Source organism: Protomyctophum parallelum (genome assembly GCF_964188405.1).
Source record: "Protomyctophum parallelum genome assembly, chromosome: 16".
Classification (NCBI taxonomy): Eukaryota; Metazoa; Chordata; class Actinopteri; order Myctophiformes; family Myctophidae; genus Protomyctophum; species Protomyctophum parallelum.
In genome coordinates, this window is record NC_139711.1 from 24,754,459 (window position 1) to 24,777,635 (window position 23,177).

Here is a 23,177-nt window from a genome sequence, read left to right on the forward strand (position 1 = left end):
AACATGGGTTATAGCCCAACGTTTTTTTAAATTTTGAAAAATAAAATTAACCTCGTTTTTCATCAATTCTGAACATGGGCTATAGCCCATACAGTACGGCATAATATAGCACGCCGTTTTTCATCATTTTTGAGGATTTGAAAAAATTGAAGAAAAAAAAAAACATGGGTTATAGTCCATCGTTTTTTGAAAATTTGAAAAATAAAATGAACCTATTTTTTCATCATTTCTGAACATGGGCTCTATAGCCCATACCATACGGCATACTATAGCACGCCGTTTTTCATCATTTTTGAGGATTTGAAAAAAATGAAAAAAAAAAAAAACATAGGTTATAGCCCATCGTTTTTTGAAATTTTGAAAAAAAAAATTACCTCGTTTTTCATCATTTTTGAACATGGGCTATAGCCCATACCGTACGGCATACTATAGCACGACGTTTTTCATCATTTTTGAGGATTTGAAAAAAAAAAAAAAAAAAAAAAACATGGGTTATAGCCCAACGTTTTTTGAAAATTTCAAAAATATAATTAACCTTGTTTTTCATCTTTTCTGAACATGGGCTATAGCCCATACCGTACGGCATACTATAGCACGCCGTTTTTCATCATTTTTGAGAATTTGAAAAAAAGGGAAAAAAAAGAAACATGGGTTATAGCCCATCGTTTTTTTTAAATTTCAAAAATGAAATTAACCTCGTTTTTCATCATTTCTGAACATGGGCTATAGCCCATACCGTACGGCATACTATAGCACGCCGTTTTTCATCATTTTTGAGGATTTGAAAAAAATGGAAAAAAAAAAAACATGGGTTATAGTCCATAGTTTTTTGAAAATTTGAAAAATAAAATTAACCTAGTTTTTCATCATTTCTGAACATGGGCTATAGCCCATACCATACGGCATACTATAGCACGCCGTTTTTCATCATTTTTGAGGATTTGAAAAAAATTTAAATTTAAAAAAACATGGGTTATAGCCCATCGTTTTTTGAAATTTAGATTTTTTTTTAACCTTGTTTTTCATCATTTTGGACCATGGGCTATAGCCCATATCGTACTGCATACTATAGCACGCCGTTTTTCATCATTTTTGAGGATTTGGAAAGAATGAAAAAAACATGGGTTATAGCCCATCGTTTTTTTTATTTTAGATTTTTTTTAAACCTTGTTTTTTATCATTTTTGAACATGGGCTATAGCCCATACCGTACGGCATACTATAGCACGCTGTTTTTCATCATTTTTGAGGATTTAAAAAAAATAAAAAATAAAAAAACATGGGTTATAGCCCATCGTTTTTAGAAAATTTGAATTTATTTTAACCTTGTTTTTCATCATTTTTGAACATGGACTATAGCCCATACCGTACGGCATACTATAGCACGCAGTTTTTCATCATTTTTGAGGATTTGAAAAAATAATAATAATAAAAAAACATGGGTTGTAGCCCATCGTTTTTTGAATTTTGTATTTTTTTTTTAACCTTGTTTTTTATCATTTTTGAACATGGGCTATAGCCCATACCGTACGGCATACTATAGCACGCCGTTTTTCATCATTTTTGAGGATTTGAAAAAAAATTAAAAAAAAAAAAACATGGGTTATAGCCCAACGTTTTTTGAAAATTTCAAAAATATAATTAACCTTGTTTTTCATCTTTTCTGAACATGGGCTATAGCCCATACCGTACGGCATACTATAGCACGCCGTTTTTCATCATTTTTGAGGATTTGAAAAAAAGGGAAAAAAAAGAAACATGGGTTATAGCCCATCGTTTTTTTTAAATTTCAAAAATGAAATTAACCTCGTTTTTCATCATTTCTGAACATGGGCTATAGCCCATACCGTACGGCATTTGAAAAAAATTAAAATTTAAAAAAACATGGGTTATAGCCCATCGTTTTTTGAAATTTAGATTTTTTTTTAACCTTGTTTTTCATCATTTTGGACCATGGGCTATAGCCCATATCGTACTGCATACTATAGCACGCCGTTTTTCATCATTTTTGAGGATTTGGAAAGAATGAAAAAAACATGGGTTATAGCCCATCGTTTTTTTTATTTTAGATGTTTTTTAAACCTTGTTTTTTATCATTTTTGAACATGGGCTATAGCCCATACCGTACGGCATACTATAGCACGCTGTTTTTCATCATTTTTGAGGATTTAAAAAAAATAAAAAATAAAAAAACATGGGTTATAGCCCATCGTTTTTAGAAAATTTGAATTTATTTTAACCTTGTTTTTCATCATTTTTGAACATGGACTATAGCCCATACCGTACGGCATACTATAGCACGCAGTTTTTCATCATTTTTGAGGATTTGAAAAAATAATAATAATAAAAAAACATGGGTTGTAGCCCATCGTTTTTTGAATTTTGTATTTTTTTTTTAACCTTGTTTTTTATCATTTTTGAACATGGGCTATAGCCCATACCGTACGGCATACTATAGCACGCCGTTTTTCATCATTTTTGAGGATTTGAAAAAACAAAACAAAAAAAAAACATGGGTTATAGCCCATTGTTTTTTGAAATTTTGAAAAATAAAATTAACCTCGTTTTTCATCAATTCTGAACATGGGCTATAGCCCATACAGTACGGCATAATATAGCACGCCGTTTTTCATCATTTTTGAGGATTTGATAAAATTGAAGAAAAAAAAAAACATGGGTTATAGTCCATCGTTTTTTGAAAATTTGAAAAATAAAATGAACCTATTTTTTCATCATTTCTGAACATGGGCTCTATAGCCCATACCATACGGCATACTATAGCACGCCGTTTTTCATCAATTTTGAGGATTTGAAAAAAATGAAGAAAAAAAAAACATGGGTTATAGTCCATCGTTTTTTGAAAATTTGAAAAATAAAATTAACCTAGTTTTTCATCATTTCTGAACATGGGCTATAGCCCATACCATACGGCATACTATAGCACGCCGTTTTTCATCATTTTTGAGGATTTGAAAAAAATTAAAAAAAAGGTTATAGCCCATCGTTTTTTGAAATTTTGAAAAATAAAATTAATCTCGTTTTTCATCATTTCTGAACATGGGCTATAGCCCATACCGTACGGCATACTATAGCACGCCGTTTTTCATCATTTTTGAGGATTTGAAAAAAATGAAAATTAAAAAAAACATGGGTTATAGCCCATCGTTTTTTGAAATTTAGATTTTTTTTTTAACCTTGTTTTTCATCATTTTGGACCATGGGCTATAGCCCATATCGTACTGCATACTATAGCACGCCGTTTTTCATCATTTTTGAGGATTTGAAAAAAATGAAGAAAAAAAAAGAACATGGGTTATAGTCCATCGTTTTTTGAAAATTTGAAAAATAAAATTAACCTAGTTTTTCATCATTTCTGAACATGGGCTATAGCCCATACCATACGGCATACTATAGCACGCCGTTTTTCATCATTTTTGAGGATTTGAAAAAAATGAAAAAAAACAAAAAACAAAGGTTATAGCCCATCGTTTTTTTTAAATTTTGAAAAATAAAATTAATCTCGTTTTTCATCATTTCTGAACATGGGCTATAGCCCATACCGTACGGCATACTATAGCACGCCGTTTTTCATCATTTTTGAGGATTTGAAAAAAATGAAAATTAAAAAAAACATGGGTTATAGCCCATCGTTTTTTGAAAATTTCAAAAATAAAATTAACCTCGTTTTTCATCATTTCTGAACATGGGCTATAGCCCATACCGTACGGCATACTATAGCACGCCGTTTTTCATCATTTTTGAGGATTTGAAAAAAAGGGAAAAAAAAGAAACATGGGTTATAGCCCATCGTTTTTTGAAAATTTCAAAAATGAAATTAACCTCGTTTTTCATCATTTCTGAACATGGGCTATAGCCCATACCGTACGGCATACTATAGCACGCCGTTTTTCATCATTTTTGAGGATTTGAAAAAAATGAAAAAAAAAAAAACATGGGTTATAGTCCATCGTTTTTTGAAAATTTGAAAAATAAAATTAACCTAGTTTTTCATCATTTCTGAACATGGGCTATAGCCCATACCATACGGCATACTATAGCACGCCGTTTTTCATCATTTTTGAGGATTTGAAAAAAAAGAAGAAAAAAAAAAAAAAAGGTTATAGCCCATCGTTTTTTGAAATTTTGAAAAATAAAATTAATCTCGTTTTTCATCATTTCTGAACATGGGCTATAGCCCATACCGTACGGCATACTATAGCACGCCGTTTTTCATCATTTTTGAGGATTTGAAAAAAATGAAAATTAAAAAAAACATGGGTTATAGCCCATCGTTTTTTGAAATTTAGATTTTTTTTTTAACCTTGTTTTTCATCATTTTGGACAATGGGCTATAGCCCATATCGTACTGAATACTATAGCACGCCGTTTTTCATCATTTTTGAGGATTTGAAAAAAATGAAGAAAAAAAAAACATGGGTTATAGTCCATCGTTTTTTGAAAATTTGAAAAATAAAATTAACCTAGTTTTTCATCATTTCTGAACATGGGCTATAGCCCATACCATACGGCATACTATAGCACGCCGTTTTTCATCATTTTTGAGGATTTGAAAAAAATGAAAAAAAAAAAAAACAAAGGTTATAGCCCATCGTTTTTTGAAATTTTGAAAAATTAAATTAATCTCGTTTTTCATCATTTCTGAACATGGGCTATAGCCCATACCGTACGGCATACTATAGCACGCCGTTTTTCATCATTTTTGAGGATTTGAAAAAAATGAAAATTAAAAAAAACATGGGTTATAGCCCATCGTTTTTTGAAATTTAGATTTTTTTTTTAACCTTGTTTTTCATCATTTTGGACCATGGGCTATAGCCCATATCGTACTGCATACTATAGCACGCCGTTTTTCATCATTTTTGAGGATTTGAAAAAAATGAAGAAAAAAAAAACATGGGTTATAGTCCATCGTTTTTTGAAAATTTGAAAAATAAAATTAACCTATTTTTTCATCATTTCTGAACATGGGGTCTATAGCCCATACCATACGGCATACTATAGCACGCCGTTTTTCATCATTTTTGAGGATTTGAAAAAAATGAAAAAAAAAAAAACATAGTTTATAGCCCATCGTTTTTTGAAATTTTGAAAAATAAAATAAATCTCGTTTTTCATCATTTTTGAACATGGGCTATAGCCCATACCGTACGGCATACTATAGCACGCCGTTTTTCATCATTTTTGAGGATTTGAAAAAAAACAAAAACAAAAAAACATGGGTTATAGCCCATTGTTTTTTTTAATTTTGAAAAATAAAATTAACCTCGTTTTTCATCAATTCTGAACATGGGCTATAGCCCATACAGTACGGCATAATATAGCACGCCGTTTTTCATCATTTTTGAGGATTTGAAAAAATTTAAGAAAAAAAAAAACATGGGTTATAGTCCATCGTTTTTTGAAAATTTGAAAAATAAAATGAACCTATTTTTTCATCATTTCTGAACATGGGCTCTATAGCCCATACCATACGGCATACTATAGCACGCCGTTTTTCATCATTTTTGAGGATTTGAAAAAAATGAAAAAAAAAAAAAACATAGGTTATAGCCCATCGTTTTTTGAAATTTTGAAAAAAAAAATTACCTCGTTTTTCATCATTTTTGAACATGGGCTATAGCCCATACCGTACGGCATACTATAGCACGACGTTTTTCATCATTTTTGAGGATTTGAAAAAAAAAAAAAAAAAAAAAAACATGGGTTATAGCCCAACGTTTTTTTAAATTTTGAAAAATAAAATTAACCTCGTTTTTCATCAATTCTGAACATGGGCTATAGCCCATACAGTACGGCATAATATAGCACGCCGTTTTTCATCATTTTTGAGGATTTGAAAAAATTGAAGAAAAAAAAAAACATGGGTTATAGTCCATCGTTTTTTGAAAATTTGAAAAATAAAATGAACCTATTTTTTCATCATTTCTGAACATGGGCTCTATAGCCCATACCATACGGCATACTATAGCACGCCGTTTTTCATCATTTTTGAGGATTTGAAAAAAATGAAAAAAAAAAAAAACATAGGTTATAGCCCATCGTTTTTTGAAATTTTGAAAAAAAAAATTACCTCGTTTTTCATCATTTTTGAACATGGGCTATAGCCCATACCGTACGGCATACTATAGCACGACGTTTTTCATCATTTTTGAGGATTTGAAAAAAAAAAAAAAAAAAAAAAACATGGGTTATAGCCCAACGTTTTTTGAAAATTTCAAAAATATAATTAACCTTGTTTTTCATCTTTTCTGAACATGGGCTATAGCCCATACCGTACGGCATACTATAGCACGCCGTTTTTCATCATTTTTGAGAATTTGAAAAAAAGGGAAAAAAAAGAAACATGGGTTATAGCCCATCGTTTTTTTTAAATTTCAAAAATGAAATTAACCTCGTTTTTCATCATTTCTGAACATGGGCTATAGCCCATACCGTACGGCATACTATAGCACGCCGTTTTTCATCATTTTTGAGGATTTGAAAAAAATGGAAAAAAAAAAAACATGGGTTATAGTCCATAGTTTTTTGAAAATTTGAAAAATAAAATTAACCTAGTTTTTCATCATTTCTGAACATGGGCTATAGCCCATACCATACGGCATACTATAGCACGCCGTTTTTCATCATTTTTGAGGATTTGAAAAAAATTTAAATTTAAAAAAACATGGGTTATAGCCCATCGTTTTTTGAAATTTAGATTTTTTTTTAACCTTGTTTTTCATCATTTTGGACCATGGGCTATAGCCCATATCGTACTGCATACTATAGCACGCCGTTTTTCATCATTTTTGAGGATTTGGAAAGAATGAAAAAAACATGGGTTATAGCCCATCGTTTTTTTTATTTTAGATTTTTTTTAAACCTTGTTTTTTATCATTTTTGAACATGGGCTATAGCCCATACCGTACGGCATACTATAGCACGCTGTTTTTCATCATTTTTGAGGATTTAAAAAAAATAAAAAATAAAAAAACATGGGTTATAGCCCATCGTTTTTAGAAAATTTGAATTTATTTTAACCTTGTTTTTCATCATTTTTGAACATGGACTATAGCCCATACCGTACGGCATACTATAGCACGCAGTTTTTCATCATTTTTGAGGATTTGAAAAAATAATAATAATAAAAAAACATGGGTTGTAGCCCATCGTTTTTTGAATTTTGTATTTTTTTTTTAACCTTGTTTTTTATCATTTTTGAACATGGGCTATAGCCCATACCGTACGGCATACTATAGCACGCCGTTTTTCATCATTTTTGAGGATTTGAAAAAAAATTAAAAAAAAAAAAACATGGGTTATAGCCCAACGTTTTTTGAAAATTTCAAAAATATAATTAACCTTGTTTTTCATCTTTTCTGAACATGGGCTATAGCCCATACCGTACGGCATACTATAGCACGCCGTTTTTCATCATTTTTGAGGATTTGAAAAAAAGGGAAAAAAAAGAAACATGGGTTATAGCCCATCGTTTTTTTTAAATTTCAAAAATGAAATTAACCTCGTTTTTCATCATTTCTGAACATGGGCTATAGCCCATACCGTACGGCATTTGAAAAAAATTAAAATTTAAAAAAACATGGGTTATAGCCCATCGTTTTTTGAAATTTAGATTTTTTTTTAACCTTGTTTTTCATCATTTTGGACCATGGGCTATAGCCCATATCGTACTGCATACTATAGCACGCCGTTTTTCATCATTTTTGAGGATTTGGAAAGAATGAAAAAAACATGGGTTATAGCCCATCGTTTTTTTTATTTTAGATGTTTTTTAAACCTTGTTTTTTATCATTTTTGAACATGGGCTATAGCCCATACCGTACGGCATACTATAGCACGCTGTTTTTCATCATTTTTGAGGATTTAAAAAAAATAAAAAATAAAAAAACATGGGTTATAGCCCATCGTTTTTAGAAAATTTGAATTTATTTTAACCTTGTTTTTCATCATTTTTGAACATGGACTATAGCCCATACCGTACGGCATACTATAGCACGCAGTTTTTCATCATTTTTGAGGATTTGAAAAAATAATAATAATAAAAAAACATGGGTTGTAGCCCATCGTTTTTTGAATTTTGTATTTTTTTTTTAACCTTGTTTTTTATCATTTTTGAACATGGGCTATAGCCCATACCGTACGGCATACTATAGCACGCCGTTTTTCATCATTTTTGAGGATTTGAAAAAACAAAACAAAAAAAAAACATGGGTTATAGCCCATTGTTTTTTGAAATTTTGAAAAATAAAATTAACCTCGTTTTTCATCAATTCTGAACATGGGCTATAGCCCATACAGTACGGCATAATATAGCACGCCGTTTTTCATCATTTTTGAGGATTTGAAAAAATTGAAGAAAAAAAAAAACATGGGTTATAGTCCATCGTTTTTTGAAAATTTGAAAAATAAAATGAACCTATTTTTTCATCATTTCTGAACATGGGCTCTATAGCCCATACCATACGGCATACTATAGCACGCCGTTTTTCATCAATTTTGAGGATTTGAAAAAAATGAAAAAAAAAAAAAACATAGGTTATAGCCCATCGTTTTTTGAAATTTTGAAAAAAAAAATTACCTCGTTTTTCATCATTTTTGAACATGGGCTATAGCCCATACCGTACGGCATACTATAGCACGACGTTTTTCATCATTTTTGAGGATTTAAAAAAAAAAAAAAAAAAAAAAAACATGGGTTATAGCCCAACGTTTTTTGAAAATTTCAAAAATATAATTAACCTTGTTTTTCATCTTTTCTGAACATGGGCTATAGCCCATACCGTACGGCATACTATAGCACGCCGTTTTTCATCATTTTTGAGGATTTGAAAAAAAGGGAAAAAAAAGAAACATGGGTTATAGCCCATTGTTTTTTTAAATTTTGAAAAATAAAATTAACCTTGTTTTTCATCAATTCTGAACATGGGCTATAGCCCATACAGTACGGCATAATATAGCACGCCGTTTTTCATCATTTTTGAGGATTTGAAAAAATTGAAGAAAAAAAAAAACATGGGTTATAGTCCATCGTTTTTTGAAAATTTGAAAAATAAAATGAACCTATTTTTTCATCATTTCTGAACATGGGCTCTATAGCCCATACCATACGGCATACTATAGCACGCCGTTTTTCATCATTTTTGAGGATTTGAAAAAAATGAAAAAAAAAAAAAACATAGGTTATAGCCCATCGTTTTTTGAAATTTTGAAAAAAAAAATTACCTCGTTTTTCATCATTTTTGAACATGGGCTATAGCCCATACCGTACGGCATACTATAGCACGACGTTTTTCATCATTTTTGAGGATTTGAAAAAAAAAAAAAAAAAAAAAAACATGGGTTATAGCCCAACGTTTTTTGAAAATTTCAAAAATATAATTAACCTTGTTTTTCATCTTTTCTGAACATGGGCTATAGCCCATACCGTACGGCATACTATAGCACGCCGTTTTTCATCATTTTTGAGGATTTGAAAAAAAGGGAAAAAAAAGAAACATGGGTTATAGCCCATCGTTTTTTTTTAATTTCAAAAATGAAATTAACCTCGTTTTTCATCATTTCTGAACATGGGCTATAGCCCATACCGTACGGCATACTATAGCACGCCGTTTTTCATCATTTTTGAGGATTTGAAAAAAATGAAAAAAAAAAAAACATGGGTTATAGTCCATAGTTTTTTGAAAATTTGAAAAATAAAATTAACCTAGTTTTTCATCATTTCTGAACATGGGCTATAGCCCATACCATACGGCATACTATAGCACGCCGTTTTTCATCATTTTTGAGGATTTGAAAAAAATGAAAAAAAAAAAAAAAAAAGGTTATAGCCCATCGTTTTTTGAAATTTTGAAAAATAAAATTAATCTCGTTTTTCATCATTTCTGAACATGGGCTATAGCCCATACCGTACGGCATACTATAGCACGCCGTTTTTCATCATTTTTGAGGATTTGAAAAAAATTAAAATTTAAAAAAACATGGGTTATAGCCCATCGTTTTTTGAAATTTAGATTTTTTTTTAACCTTGTTTTTCATCATTTTGGACCATGGGCTATAGCCCATATCGTACTGCATACTATAGCACGCCGTTTTTCATCATTTTTGAGGATTTGGAAAGAATGAAAAAAACATGGGTTATAGCCCATCGTTTTTTTTATTTTAGATTTTTTTTAAACCTTGTTTTTTATCATTTTTGAACATGGGCTATAGCCCATACCGTACGGCATACTATAGCACGCTGTTTTTCATCATTTTTGAGGATTTAAAAAAAATAAAAAATAAAAAAACATGGGTTATAGCCCATCGTTTTTAGAAAATTTGAATTTATTTTAACCTTGTTTTTCATCATTTTTGAACATGGACTATAGCCCATACCGTACGGCATACTATAGCACGCAGTTTTTCATCATTTTTGAGGATTTGAAAAAATAATAATAATAAAAAAACATGGGTTGTAGCCCATCGTTTTTTGAATTTTGTATTTTTTTTTTAACCTTGTTTTTTATCATTTTTGAACATGGGCTATAGCCCATACCGTACGGCATACTATAGCACGCCGTTTTTCATCATTTTTGAGGATTTGAAAAAAAAAAACAAAAAAAAAACATGGGTTATAGCCCATTGTTTTTTGAAATTTTGAAAAATAAAATTAACCTCGTTTTTCATCAATTCTGAACATGGGCTATAGCCCATACAGTACGGCATAATATAGCACGCCGTTTTTCATCATTTTTGAGGATTTGAAAAAATTGAAGAAAAAAAAAAACATGGGTTATAGTCCATCGTTTTTTGAAAATTTGAAAAATAAAATGAACCTATTTTTTCATCATTTCTGAACATGGGCTCTATAGCCCATACCATACGGCATACTATAGCACGCCGTTTTTCATCAATTTTGAGGATTTGAAAAAAATGAAAAAAAAAAAAAACATAGGTTATAGCCCATCGTTTTTTGAAATTTTGAAAAAAAGAATTACCTCGTTTTTCATCATTTTTGAACATGGGCTATAGCCCATACCGTACGGCATACTATAGCACGACGTTTTTCATCATTTTTGAGGATTTGAAAAAAAAAAAAAAAAAAAAAAACATGGGTTATAGCCCAACGTTTTTTGAAAATTTCAAAAATATAATTAACCTTGTTTTTCATCATTTCTGAACATGGGCTATAGCCCATACCGTACGGCATACTATAGCACGCCGTTTTTCATCATTTTTGAGGATTTGAAAAAAAAAAAAAAAAAAACATGGGTTATAGTCCATCGTTTTTTGAAAATTTGAAAATTAAAATTAACCTCGTTTTTCATCATTTCTGAACATGGGCTATAGCCCATACCGTACGGCATACTATAGCACGCCCTTTTTCATCATTTTTGAGGATTTAAAAAAAAAGAAAAAAAAAAGAAACATGGGTTATAGCCCATCGTTTTTTGAAAATTTCAAAAATAAAATTAACCTCGTTTTTCATCATTTCTGAACATGGGCTATAGCCCATACCGTACGGCATACTATAGCACGCCGTTTTTCATCATTTTTGAGGATTTGAAAAAAATGAAAAAATAAAAACATGGGTTATAGCCCATCGTTTTTTGAAAATTTCAAAAATTAAATTAACCTCGTTTTTCATCATTTCTGAACATGGGCTATAGCCCATACCGTACGGCATACTATAGCACGCCGTTTTTCATCATTTTTGAGGATTTGAAAAAAATGAAAAAAAAAAAAAACAGTATGTTTCATCATTTCTTAACATGGGCTATAGCCCATACCGTACGACATACTATAGCACGCCGTTTTTCATCATTTTTGAGGATTTGAAAAAAATGAAAAAAAAACAAAACATGGGTTATAGCCCATCGTTTTTTGAAAATTTGAAAAATAAAATTAATCTCGTTTTTCATCATTTCTTAACATGGGGTATAGCCCATACCGTACGGCATACTATAGCACGCCGTTTTTCATCATTTTTGAGGATTTGAAAAAAATGAAAAAATAAAAACATGGGTTATAGCCCATCGTTTTTTGAAAATTTCAAAAATTAAATTAACCTCGTTTTTCATCATTTCTGAACATGGGCTATAGCCCATACCATACGGCATACTATAGCACGCCGTTTTTCATCATTTTTGAGGATTTGAAAAAAATGGAAAAAAAAACAAACATGGGTTATAGCCCATCGTTTTTTGAAAATTTCAAAAATAAAATTAACCTCGTTTTTCATCATTTCTGAACATGGGCTATAGCCCATACCGTACGGCATACTATAGCACGCCGTTTTTCATCATTTTTGAGGATTTGAAAAAAACGAAAAAAAAAAAAACATGGGTATAGCCCATCGTTTTTTGAAAATTTGAAAAATAAAATTAATCTCGTTTTTCATCATTTCTGAACATGGGCTATAGCCCATACCGTACGGCATACTATAGCCCGCCGTTTTTCATCATTTTTGAGGATTAAAAAAAAAAAAGAAAAAAAAAACATGGGTTATAGCCTATCGTTTTTTGAAAAATTTAAAAATAAAATTAACCTCGTTTTTCATCATTTCTGAACATGGGCTATAGCCCATACCGTACGGCATACTATAGCACGCCGTTTTTCATCATTTTTGAGGATTTGAAAAAAATGAAAAAAAAAAAAAACAGTATGTTTCATCATTTCTTAACATGGGCTATAGCCCATACCGTACGACATACTATAGCACGCCGTTTTTCATCATTTTTGAGGATTTGAAAAAAATGAAAAAAAAACAAAACATGGGTTATAGCCCATCGTTTTTTGAAAATTTGAAAAATAAAATTAATCTCGTTTTTCATCATTTCTTAACTCATCGATTGCGCAAAACGCTCTAAAGCGTTTTATTAATCTCGAGCGCCGTCTGCGCATCACGCTCTAAAGCGTTTTATTGGTGTTTTTACTGTATACTGTACATCAACTTCTCTGACGCCCGGACAACACATAATGTAACACTGATCATCTCCAGAAAGATCCGCTGTGAGATCCGGGAGTTTAAAGCCCCCCACCTCCTGAAAAGAGGCCTGGTCTAACCACATTCCAGGCATGCCGTATCCATTACGACGTACTGGGGAGGCGGCATCGCCGTCCTGCACACGGCATAGACCAACGCAGATCAGGGGATCTAAAATGGAGCTACCCATTTTCTAGTGTGTGTGAAATTTGTGAATACACTCGATTACCCTTCCCCTCCTGTTTCTACATGGTTTCTCCCGAGGCATCTCTCCATCGCATTACAGTTTCTTCCCCCCCCCCCCACTCATTCACACAGATCCACTCGACACAGCCCTCTCTAATTCTTTCCAACGACAACTCACCGGTCTGCCGCCTCATTCTCGGAAATATAAACCCGTATATAAACCAAGAACAATCTCCAACGGTCGATCGCCATTTCACGCACAGGTATACGCGAAACGAATGACGTATTCTCGAAGGACCGCCATAGGAGAAGCAGTATACATCTGACCAACTGTCTTTTTTTCGCCGTCGCGTCAGCCATGTTTGGACAAAGAAGCAGTATACTAGGCTAGCAGATATCACACCGTGGAACCCCCCCCACACTGCGAGTTGCGATCGATCGTTTTGCAGTTTGCAATGCTACTCTCATTCTCGGAAAAAAGATTCTCGGCAGTTGATCACCATAATCGCCATAGCGCCTTCGCCAGCCAATTGCAGTGATAAGGCGTCTGGGACGTAATCGACCCGTTTGTAATGGATAACTAATACAATCCTAAGCTGCGGAAGCCATCGTGTTGTCTGTCATTTTGTCGAAATCACAGCCAGCCGGGCTACGCTTATCGCTCCTGTGGTTCATGTCCAGACATGTCGTGGAACCCCCCCCCCCACTGCGAGTTGAGTCGCTCCTGTGGTTCATGTCCAGACATGTCAACCTCTCAAGTCACTGTTATGCTATCAAACGATCTGTTGATTTTGTTTACTGAGACAATGATCACATATGTGCATAGAATCATCATCATCATGACGTTATCATGACAGGCAGATATAAACATAAATAAATTATCATATACATACTACACACTGAATGAAAGCCCTAAATGTCTAATTTTAGGAGGAAAACAAATAAAATACACATATCCCATATACTGTTTGTCAATACTAGACTATTGAATCCATTTCATTTATAAAATTCTCTTTTTCAGAGAGAACTTTAGCCCATTCTGACCTGAGATCAGATTCATACGAGGTTTCCACTGGACACACACTGGTCTGATTAGAGAAAGCATGGACCTATAGAACTATTATTCACAAAATAAGGCATATAGCGACATGTACATACTATATACCGTATGAAACAGAAGACTCTCTGCTTTCATAAGAAAAAAACTAATACTGTAATAATAATAAAAATCACACCCATGTGAAGTGAGCAGTGCAATGTTGTGAAGTGAGCAGTGCAACATTGCACTGCTCACTTCACAGGGGTGTGATTTTCATTATTATTACAGTAGAAGTATTTTTCTTATGAAAGCAGAGAGTCTTCTGTTTCATACGGTATATAGTATGTATAGGCCTTATTTTGTGAATATTTAGTTGTCAGTTCCTTGTCTTGTCTAAAATACTCTGAGGATTTCAGAAAATGCATGGACCTGAAGAACCATTATTCACAAAATAAGGCCTATAGCGACATGTACATACTATATACCGTATGAAACAGAAGACTCTCTGCTTTCATAAGAAAAATACTTCTACTGTAATAATAATAAAAATCACACCCATGTGAAGTGAGCAGTGCAATGTTGTGCAACATTGCACTGCTCACTTCACAGGGGTGTGATTTGTATTATTATTACAGTAGAAGTATTTTTCTTATGAAAGCAGAGAGTCTTCTGTTTCATACGGTATATAGTATGTACATGTCGCTATAGGCCTTATTTTGTGAATAATGGTTCTTCAGGTCCATGCATTTTCTGAAATCCTCTCTGGTGGGCGCAAGCTGCATTCAACAGCCAATTACTGACAAACTATACATGGGACCATGTGTATTTGTTTTCCTCCTAAAAGTAGACATTCAGGGCTTTCATTCAGTGTGTAGTATGTATATGATATTATTTGTGTTCATTTTTATATCTGTCTGTCAATGTCTGTCAACTTCAACCTTCCATATCTCTGCTGTTTTTTCAAAAGAGCAGCGTGCAGTGAAAAGCAGGTTTTAGAAAAAGGTCAATATCTCCAGAATGGAAGATGGTAGAATCATATTATTTTTTTTAAATTGAAGTGGACTAGTTTGGCTTCCTTTTGATTTATGCAATGTGCGATGTGCTATAAGAGGCCCCTCGCTGTGGGCCCCTAAAAAGTTAAAAAGTCCAATGTTAATCGCTTAGCAGAAGCAATCCTGAGTAGAATTTCAAAAGTTAGCAATCAATGTGTTAACATGGGGTATAGCCCATACCGTACGGCATACTATAGCACGCCGTTTTTCATCATTTTTGAGGATTGGAAAAAAATGAAAAAAAAAAAAAACATGGGTTATAGCCCATCGTTTTTTTTTAATTTGAAAAATAAAATTAACCAAGTTTTTCATCATTTCTGAACATGGGCTATAGCCCATACCGTACGGCATACTATAGCACGCCGTTTTTCATCATTTTTGAGGATTTGAAAAAAATGAAAAAATAAAAACATGGGTTATAGCCCATCGTTTTTTGAAAATTTCAAAAATTAAATTAACCTCGTTTTTCATCATTTCTGAACATGGGCTATAGCCCATACCATACGGCATACTATAGCACGCCGTTTTTCATCATTTTTGAGGATTTGAAAAAAATGGAAAAAAAAACAAACATGGGTTATAGCCCATCGTTTTTTGAAAATTTCAAAAATAAAATTAACCTCGTTTTTCATCATTTCTGAAAATGGGCTATAGCCCATACCGTACGGCATACTATAGCACGCCGTTTTTCATCATTTTTGAGGATTTGAAAAAAATGAAAAAAAAACAAACATGGGTTATAGTCCATCGTTTTTTGAAAATTTGAAAAATAAAATTAATCTCGTTTTTCATCATTTCTTAACATGGGGTATAGCCCATACCGTACGGCATACTATAGCACGCCGTTTTTCATCATTTTTGAGGATTGGAAAAAAATGAAAAAAAAAAAAAACATGGGTTATAGCCCATCGTTTTTTTTTAATTTGAAAAATAAAATTAACCAAGTTTTTCATCATTTCTGAACATGGGCTATAGCCCATACCGTACGGCATACTATAGCACGCCGTTTTTCATCATTTTTGAGGATTTGAAAAAAATGAAAAAATAAAAACATGGGTTATAGCCCATCGTTTTTTGAAAATTTCAAAAATAAAATTAACCAAGTTTTTCATCATTTCTGAACATGGGCTATAGCCCATACCGTACGGCATACTATAGCACGCCGTTTTTCATCATTTTTGAGGATTTGAAAAAAATGAAAAAATAAAAACATGGGTTATAGCCCATCGTTTTTTGAAAATTTCAAAAATTAAATTAACCTCGTTTTTCATCATTTCTGAACATGGGCTATAGCCCATACCATACGGCATACTATAGCACGCCGTTTTTCATCATTTTTGAGGATTTGAAAAAAATGGAAAAAAAAACAAACATGGGTTATAGCCCATCGTTTTTTGAAAATTTCAAAAATAAAATTAACCTCGTTTTTCATCATTTCTGAACATGGGCTATAGCCCATACCGTACGGCATACTATAGCACGCCGTTTTTCATCATTTTTGAGGATTTGAAAAAAATGAAAAAAAAAAAAACATGGGTTATAGTCCATCGTTTTTTGAAAATTTGAAAAATAAAATTAACCTCGTTTTTCATCATTTCTGAACATGGGCTATAGCCCATACCATACGGCATACTATAGCACGCCGTTTTTCATCATTTTTGAGGATTTGAAAAAAAATAAAAAAAAAGAAAAACATAGGTTATAGCCCATCGTTTTTTGAAATTTTGAAAAATAAAATTAATCTCGTTTTTCATCATTTTTGAACATGGGCTATAGCCCATACCGTACGGCATACTATAGCACGCCGTTTTTCATCATTTTTGAGGATTTGAAAAAAATGAAAAAAAAAAAAAACAGTATGTTTCATCATTTCTTAACATGGGGTATAGCCCATACCGTACGGCATACTATAGCACGCCGTTTTTCATCATTTTTGAGGATTGGAAAAAAATGAAAAAAAAAAAAAACATGGGTTATAGCCCATCGTTTTTTTTTAATTTGAAAAATAAAATTAACCAAGTTTTTCATCATTTCTGAACATGGGCTATAGCCCATACCGTACGGCATACTATAGCACGCCGTTTTTCATCATTTTTGAGGATTTGAAAAAAATGAAAAAATAAAAACATGGGTTATAGCCCATCGTTTTTTGAAAATTTCAAAAATTAAATTAACCTCGTTTTTCATCATTTCTGAACATGGGCTATAGCCCATACCATACGGCATACTATAGCACGCCGTTTTTCATCATTTTTGAGGATTTGAAAAAAATGGAAAAAAAAACAAACATGGGTTATAGCCCATCGTTTTTTGAAAATTTCAAAAATAAAATTAACCTCGTTTTTCATCATTTCTGAACATGGGCTATAGCCCATACCGTACGGCATACTATAGCACGCCGTTTTTCATCATTTTTGAGGATTTGAAAAAAATGAAAAAAAAAAAAACATGGGTTATAGTCCATCGTTTTTTGAAAATTTGAAAAATAAAATTAACCTCGTTTTTCATCATTTCTGAACATGGGCTATAGCCCATACCATACGGCATACTATAGCATGCCGTTTTTCATCATTTTTGAGGATTTGAAAAAAAAGAAAAAAAAAGAAAAACATAGGTTATAGCCCATCGTTTTTTGAAATTTTGAAAAATAAAATTAATCTCGTTTTTCATCATTTTTGAACATGGGCTATAGCCCATACCGTACGGCATACTATAGCACGCCGTTTTTCATCATTTTTGAGGATTTGAAAAAAATGAAAAAAAAAAAAAACAGTATGTTTCATCATTTCTTAACATGGGCTATAGCCCATACCGTACGGCATACTATAGCACGCCGTTTTTCATCATTTTTGAGGATTTGAAAAAAATGAAAAAAAAAAAAAACATGGGTTATAGCCCATCGTTTTTTGAAAATTTGAAAAATAAAATTAATCTCGTTTTTCATCATTTCTTAACATGGGGTATAGCCCATACCGTACGGCATACTATAGCACGCCGTTTTTCATCATTTTTGAGGATTGGAAAAAAATGAAAAAAAAAAAAAACATGGGTTATAGCCCATCGTTTTTTTTTAATTTGAAAAATAAAATTAACCAAGTTTTTCATCATTTCTGAACATGGGCTATAGCCCATACCGTACGGCATACTATAGCACGCCGTTTTTCATCATTTTTGAGGATTTGAAAAAAATTAAAAAATAAAAACATGGGTTATAGCCCATCGTTTTTTGAAAATTTCAAAAATTAAATTAACCTCGTTTTTCATCATTTCTGAACATGGGCTATAGCCCATACCATACGGCATACTATAGCACGCCGTTTTTCATCATTTTTGAGGATTTGAAAAAAATGAAAAAAAAAACAAACATGGGTTATAGCCCATAGTTTTTTGAAATTTTGAAAAGTAAAATTAACCTTGTTTTTCATCATTTCTGAACATGGGCTATAACCCATACCGTACGGCATACTATAGCACGCCGTTTTTCATCATTTTTGAGGATTTGAAAAAAATGAAAAAAAAAACAAAACATGGGTTATAGCCCATCGTTTTTTGAAAATTTGAAAATTAAAATTAATCTCGTTTTTCATCATTTCTTAACATGGGCTATAGCCCATACCGTACGGCATACTATAGCACGCCGTTTTTCATCATTTTTGAGGATTTGAAAAAAATGAAAAAAAAACAAAACATGGGTTATAGCCCATCGTTTTTTGAAAATTTGAAAAATAAAATTAATCTCGTTTTTCATCATTTCTTAACATGGGCTATAGCCCATACCGTACGGCATACTATAGCACGCCGTTTTTCATCATTTTTGAGGATTTGAAAAAAAGGGAAAAAAAAGAAACATGGGTTATAGCCCATCGTTTTTTGAAAATTTCAAAAATGAAATTAACCTCGTTTTTCATCATTTCTGAACATGGGCTATAGCCCATACCGTACGGCATACTATAGCACGCCGTTTTTCATCATTTTTGAGGATTGGAAAAAAATGAAAAAAAAAAAAACATGGGTTATAGCCCATCGTTTTTTTTAAATTTGAAAAATAAAATTAACCAAGTTTTTCATCATTTCTGAACATGGGCTATAGCCCATACCGTACGGCATACTATAGCACGCCGTTTTTCATCATTTTTGAGGATTTGAAAAAAATGAAAAAATAAAAACATGGGTTATAGCCCATCGTTTTTTGAAAATTTCAAAAATTAAATTAACCTCGTTTTTCATCATTTCTGAACATGGGCTATAGCCCATACCATACGGCATACTATAGCACGCCGTTTTTCATCATTTTTGAGGATTTGAAAAAAATGAAAAAAAAAAAAAAACATGGGTTATAGCCCATCGTTTTTTGAAAATTTGAAAATTAAAATTAATCTCGTTTTTCATCATTTCTTAACATGGGCTATAGCCCATACCCTACGGCATACTATAGCACGCCGTTTTTCATCATTTTTGAGGATTTGAAAAAAATGAAAAAAAAACAAAACATGGGTTATAGCCCATCGTTTTTTGAAAATTTGAAAAATAAAATTAATCTCGTTTTTCATCATTTCTTAACATGGGCTATAGCCCATACCGTACGGCATACTATAGCACGCCGTTTTTCATCATTTTTGAGGATTTGAAAAAAAGGGAAAAAAAAGAAACATGGGTTATAGCCCATCGTTTTTTGAAAATTTCAAAAATGAAATTAACCTCGTTTTTCATCATTTCTGAACATGGGCTATAGCCCATACCGTACGGCATACTATAGCACGCCGTTTTTCATCATTTTTGAGGATTTGAAAAAAAAGAAAAAAAAAAAAACATGGGTTATAGTCCATCGTTTTTTGAAAATTTGAAAAATAAAATTAACCTAGTTTTTCATCATTTCTGAACATGGGCTATAGCCCATACCATACGGCATACTATAGCATGCCGTTTTTCATCATTTTTGAGGATTTGAAAAAAATGAAAATTAAAAAAAAAAAGGTTATAGCCCATCGTTTTTTGAAATTTTGAAAAATAAAATTAATCTTGTTTTTCATCATTTCTGAACATGGGCTATAGCCCATACCGTACGGCATACTATAGCACGCCGTTTTTCATCATTTTTGAGGATTTGAAAAAAATGAAAATTTAAAAAAACATGGGTTATAGCCCATCGTTTTTTGAAATTTAGATTTTTTTTTTAACCTTGTTTTTCATCATTTTGGACCATGGGCTATAGCCCATATCGTACTGCATACTATAGCACGCCGTTTTTCATCATTTTTGAGGATTTGAAAAAAATGAAGAAAAAAAAAACATGGGTTATAGTCCATCGTTTTTTGAAAATTTGAAAAATAAAATTAACCTAGTTTTTCATCATTTCTGAACATGGGCTATAGCCCATACCATACGGCATACTATAGCACGCCGTTTTTCATCATTTTTGAGGATTTGAAAAAAAGGGAAAAAAAAGAAACATGGGTTATAGCCCATCGTTTTTTGAAAATTTCAAAAATGAAATTAACCTCGTTTTTCATCATTTCTGAACATGGGCTATAGCCCATACCGTACGGCATACTATAGCACGCCGTTTTTCATCATTTTTGAGGATTTGAAAAAAATGAAAAAAAAAAAACATGGGTTATAGTCCATCGTTTTTTGAAAATTTGAAAAATAAAATTAACCTAGTTTTTCATCATTTCTGAACATGGGCTATAGCCCATACCATACGGCATACTATAGCACGCCGTTTTTCATCATTTTTGAGGATTTGAAAAAAAAGAAAAAAAAAAAAAAAAAGGTTATAGCCCATCGTTTTTTGAAATTTTGAAAAATAAAATTAATCTCGTTTTTCATCATTTCTGAACATCGGCTATAGCCCATACCGTACGGCATACTATAGCACGCCGTTTTTCATCATTTTTGAGGATTTGAAAAAAATGAAAATTTAAAAAAACATGGGTTATAGCCCATCGTTTTTTTTTAATTTGAAAAATAAAATTAACCAAGTTTTTCATCATTTCTGAACATGGGCTATAGCCCATACCGTACGGCATACTATAGCACGCCGTTTTTCATCATTTTTGAGGATTTGAAAAAAATGAAAAAATAAAAACATGGGTTATAGCCCATCGTTTTTTGAAAATTTCAAAAATTAAATTAACCTCGTTTTTCATCATTTCTGAACATGGGCTATAGCCCATACCATACGGCATACTATAGCACGCCGTTTTTCATCATTTTTGAGGATTTGAAAAAAATGGAAAAAAAAACAAACATGGGTTATAGCCCATCGTTTTTTGAAAATTTCAAAAATAAAATTAACCTCGTTTTTCATCATTTCTGAACATGGGCTATAGCCCATACCGTACGGCATACTATAGCACGCCGTTTTTCATCATTTTTGAGGATTTGAAAAAAATGAAAAAAAAACAAACATGGGTTATAGTCCATCGTTTTTTGAAAATTTGAAAAATAAAATTAATCTCGTTTTTCATCATTTCTTAACATGGGGTATAGCCCATACCGTACGGCATACTATAGCACGCCGTTTTTCATCATTTTTGAGGATTGGAAAAAAATGAAAAAAAAAAAAAACATGGGTTATAGCCCATCGTTTTTTTTTAATTTGAAAAATAAAATTAACCAAGTTTTTCATCATTTCTGAACATGGGCTATAGCCCATACCGTACGGCATACTATAGCACGCCGTTTTTCATCATTTTTGAGGATTTGAAAAAAATGAAAAAATAAAAACATGGGTTATAGCCCATCGTTTTTTGAAAATTACAAAAATAAAATTAACCAAGTTTTTCATCATTTCTGAACATGGGCTATAGCCCATACCGTACGGCATACTATAGCACGCCGTTTTTCATCATTTTTGAGGATTTGAAAAAAATGAAAAAATAAAAACATGGGTTATAGCCCATCGTTTTTTGAAAATTTCAAAAATTAAATTAACCTCGTTTTTCATCATTTCTGAACATGGGCTATAGCCCATACCATACGGCATACTATAGCACGCCGTTTTTCATCATTTTTGAGGATTTGAAAAAAATGGAAAAAAAAACAAACATGGGTTATAGCCCATCGTTTTTTGAAAATTTCAAAAATAAAATTAACCTCGTTTTTCATCATTTCTGAACATGGGCTATAGCCCATACCGTACGGCATACTATAGCACGCCGTTTTTCATCATTTTTGAGGATTTGAAAAAAATGAAAAAAAAAAAAACATGGGTTATAGTCCATCGTTTTTTGAAAATTTGAAAAATAAAATTAACCTCGTTTTTCATCATTTCTGAACATGGGCTATAGCCCATACCATACGGCATACTATAGCACGCCGTTTTTCATCATTTTTGAGGATTTGAAAAAAAAGAAAAAAAAAGAAAAACATAGGTTATAGCCCATCGTTTTTTGAAATTTTGAAAAATAAAATTAATCTCGTTTTTCATCATTTTTGAACATGGGCTATAGCCCATACCGTACGGCATACTATAGCACGCCGTTTTTCATCATTTTTGAGGATTTGAAAAAAATGAAAAAAAAAAAAAACAGTATGTTTCATCATTTCTTAACATGGGGTATAGCCCATACCGTACGGCATACTATAGCACGCCGTTTTTCATCATTTTTGAGGATTGGAAAAAAATGAAAAAAAAAAAAAACATGGGTTATAGCCCATCGTTTTTTTTTAATTTGAAAAATAAAATTAACCAAGTTTTTCATCATTTCTGAACATGGGCTATAGCCCATACCGTACGGCATACTATAGCACGCCGTTTTTCATCATTTTTGAGGATTTGAAAAAAATGAAAAAATAAAAACATGGGTTATAGCCCATCGTTTTTTGAAAATTTCAAAAATTAAATTAACCTCGTTTTTCATCATTTCTGAACATGGGCTATAGCCCATACCATACGGCATACTATAGCACGC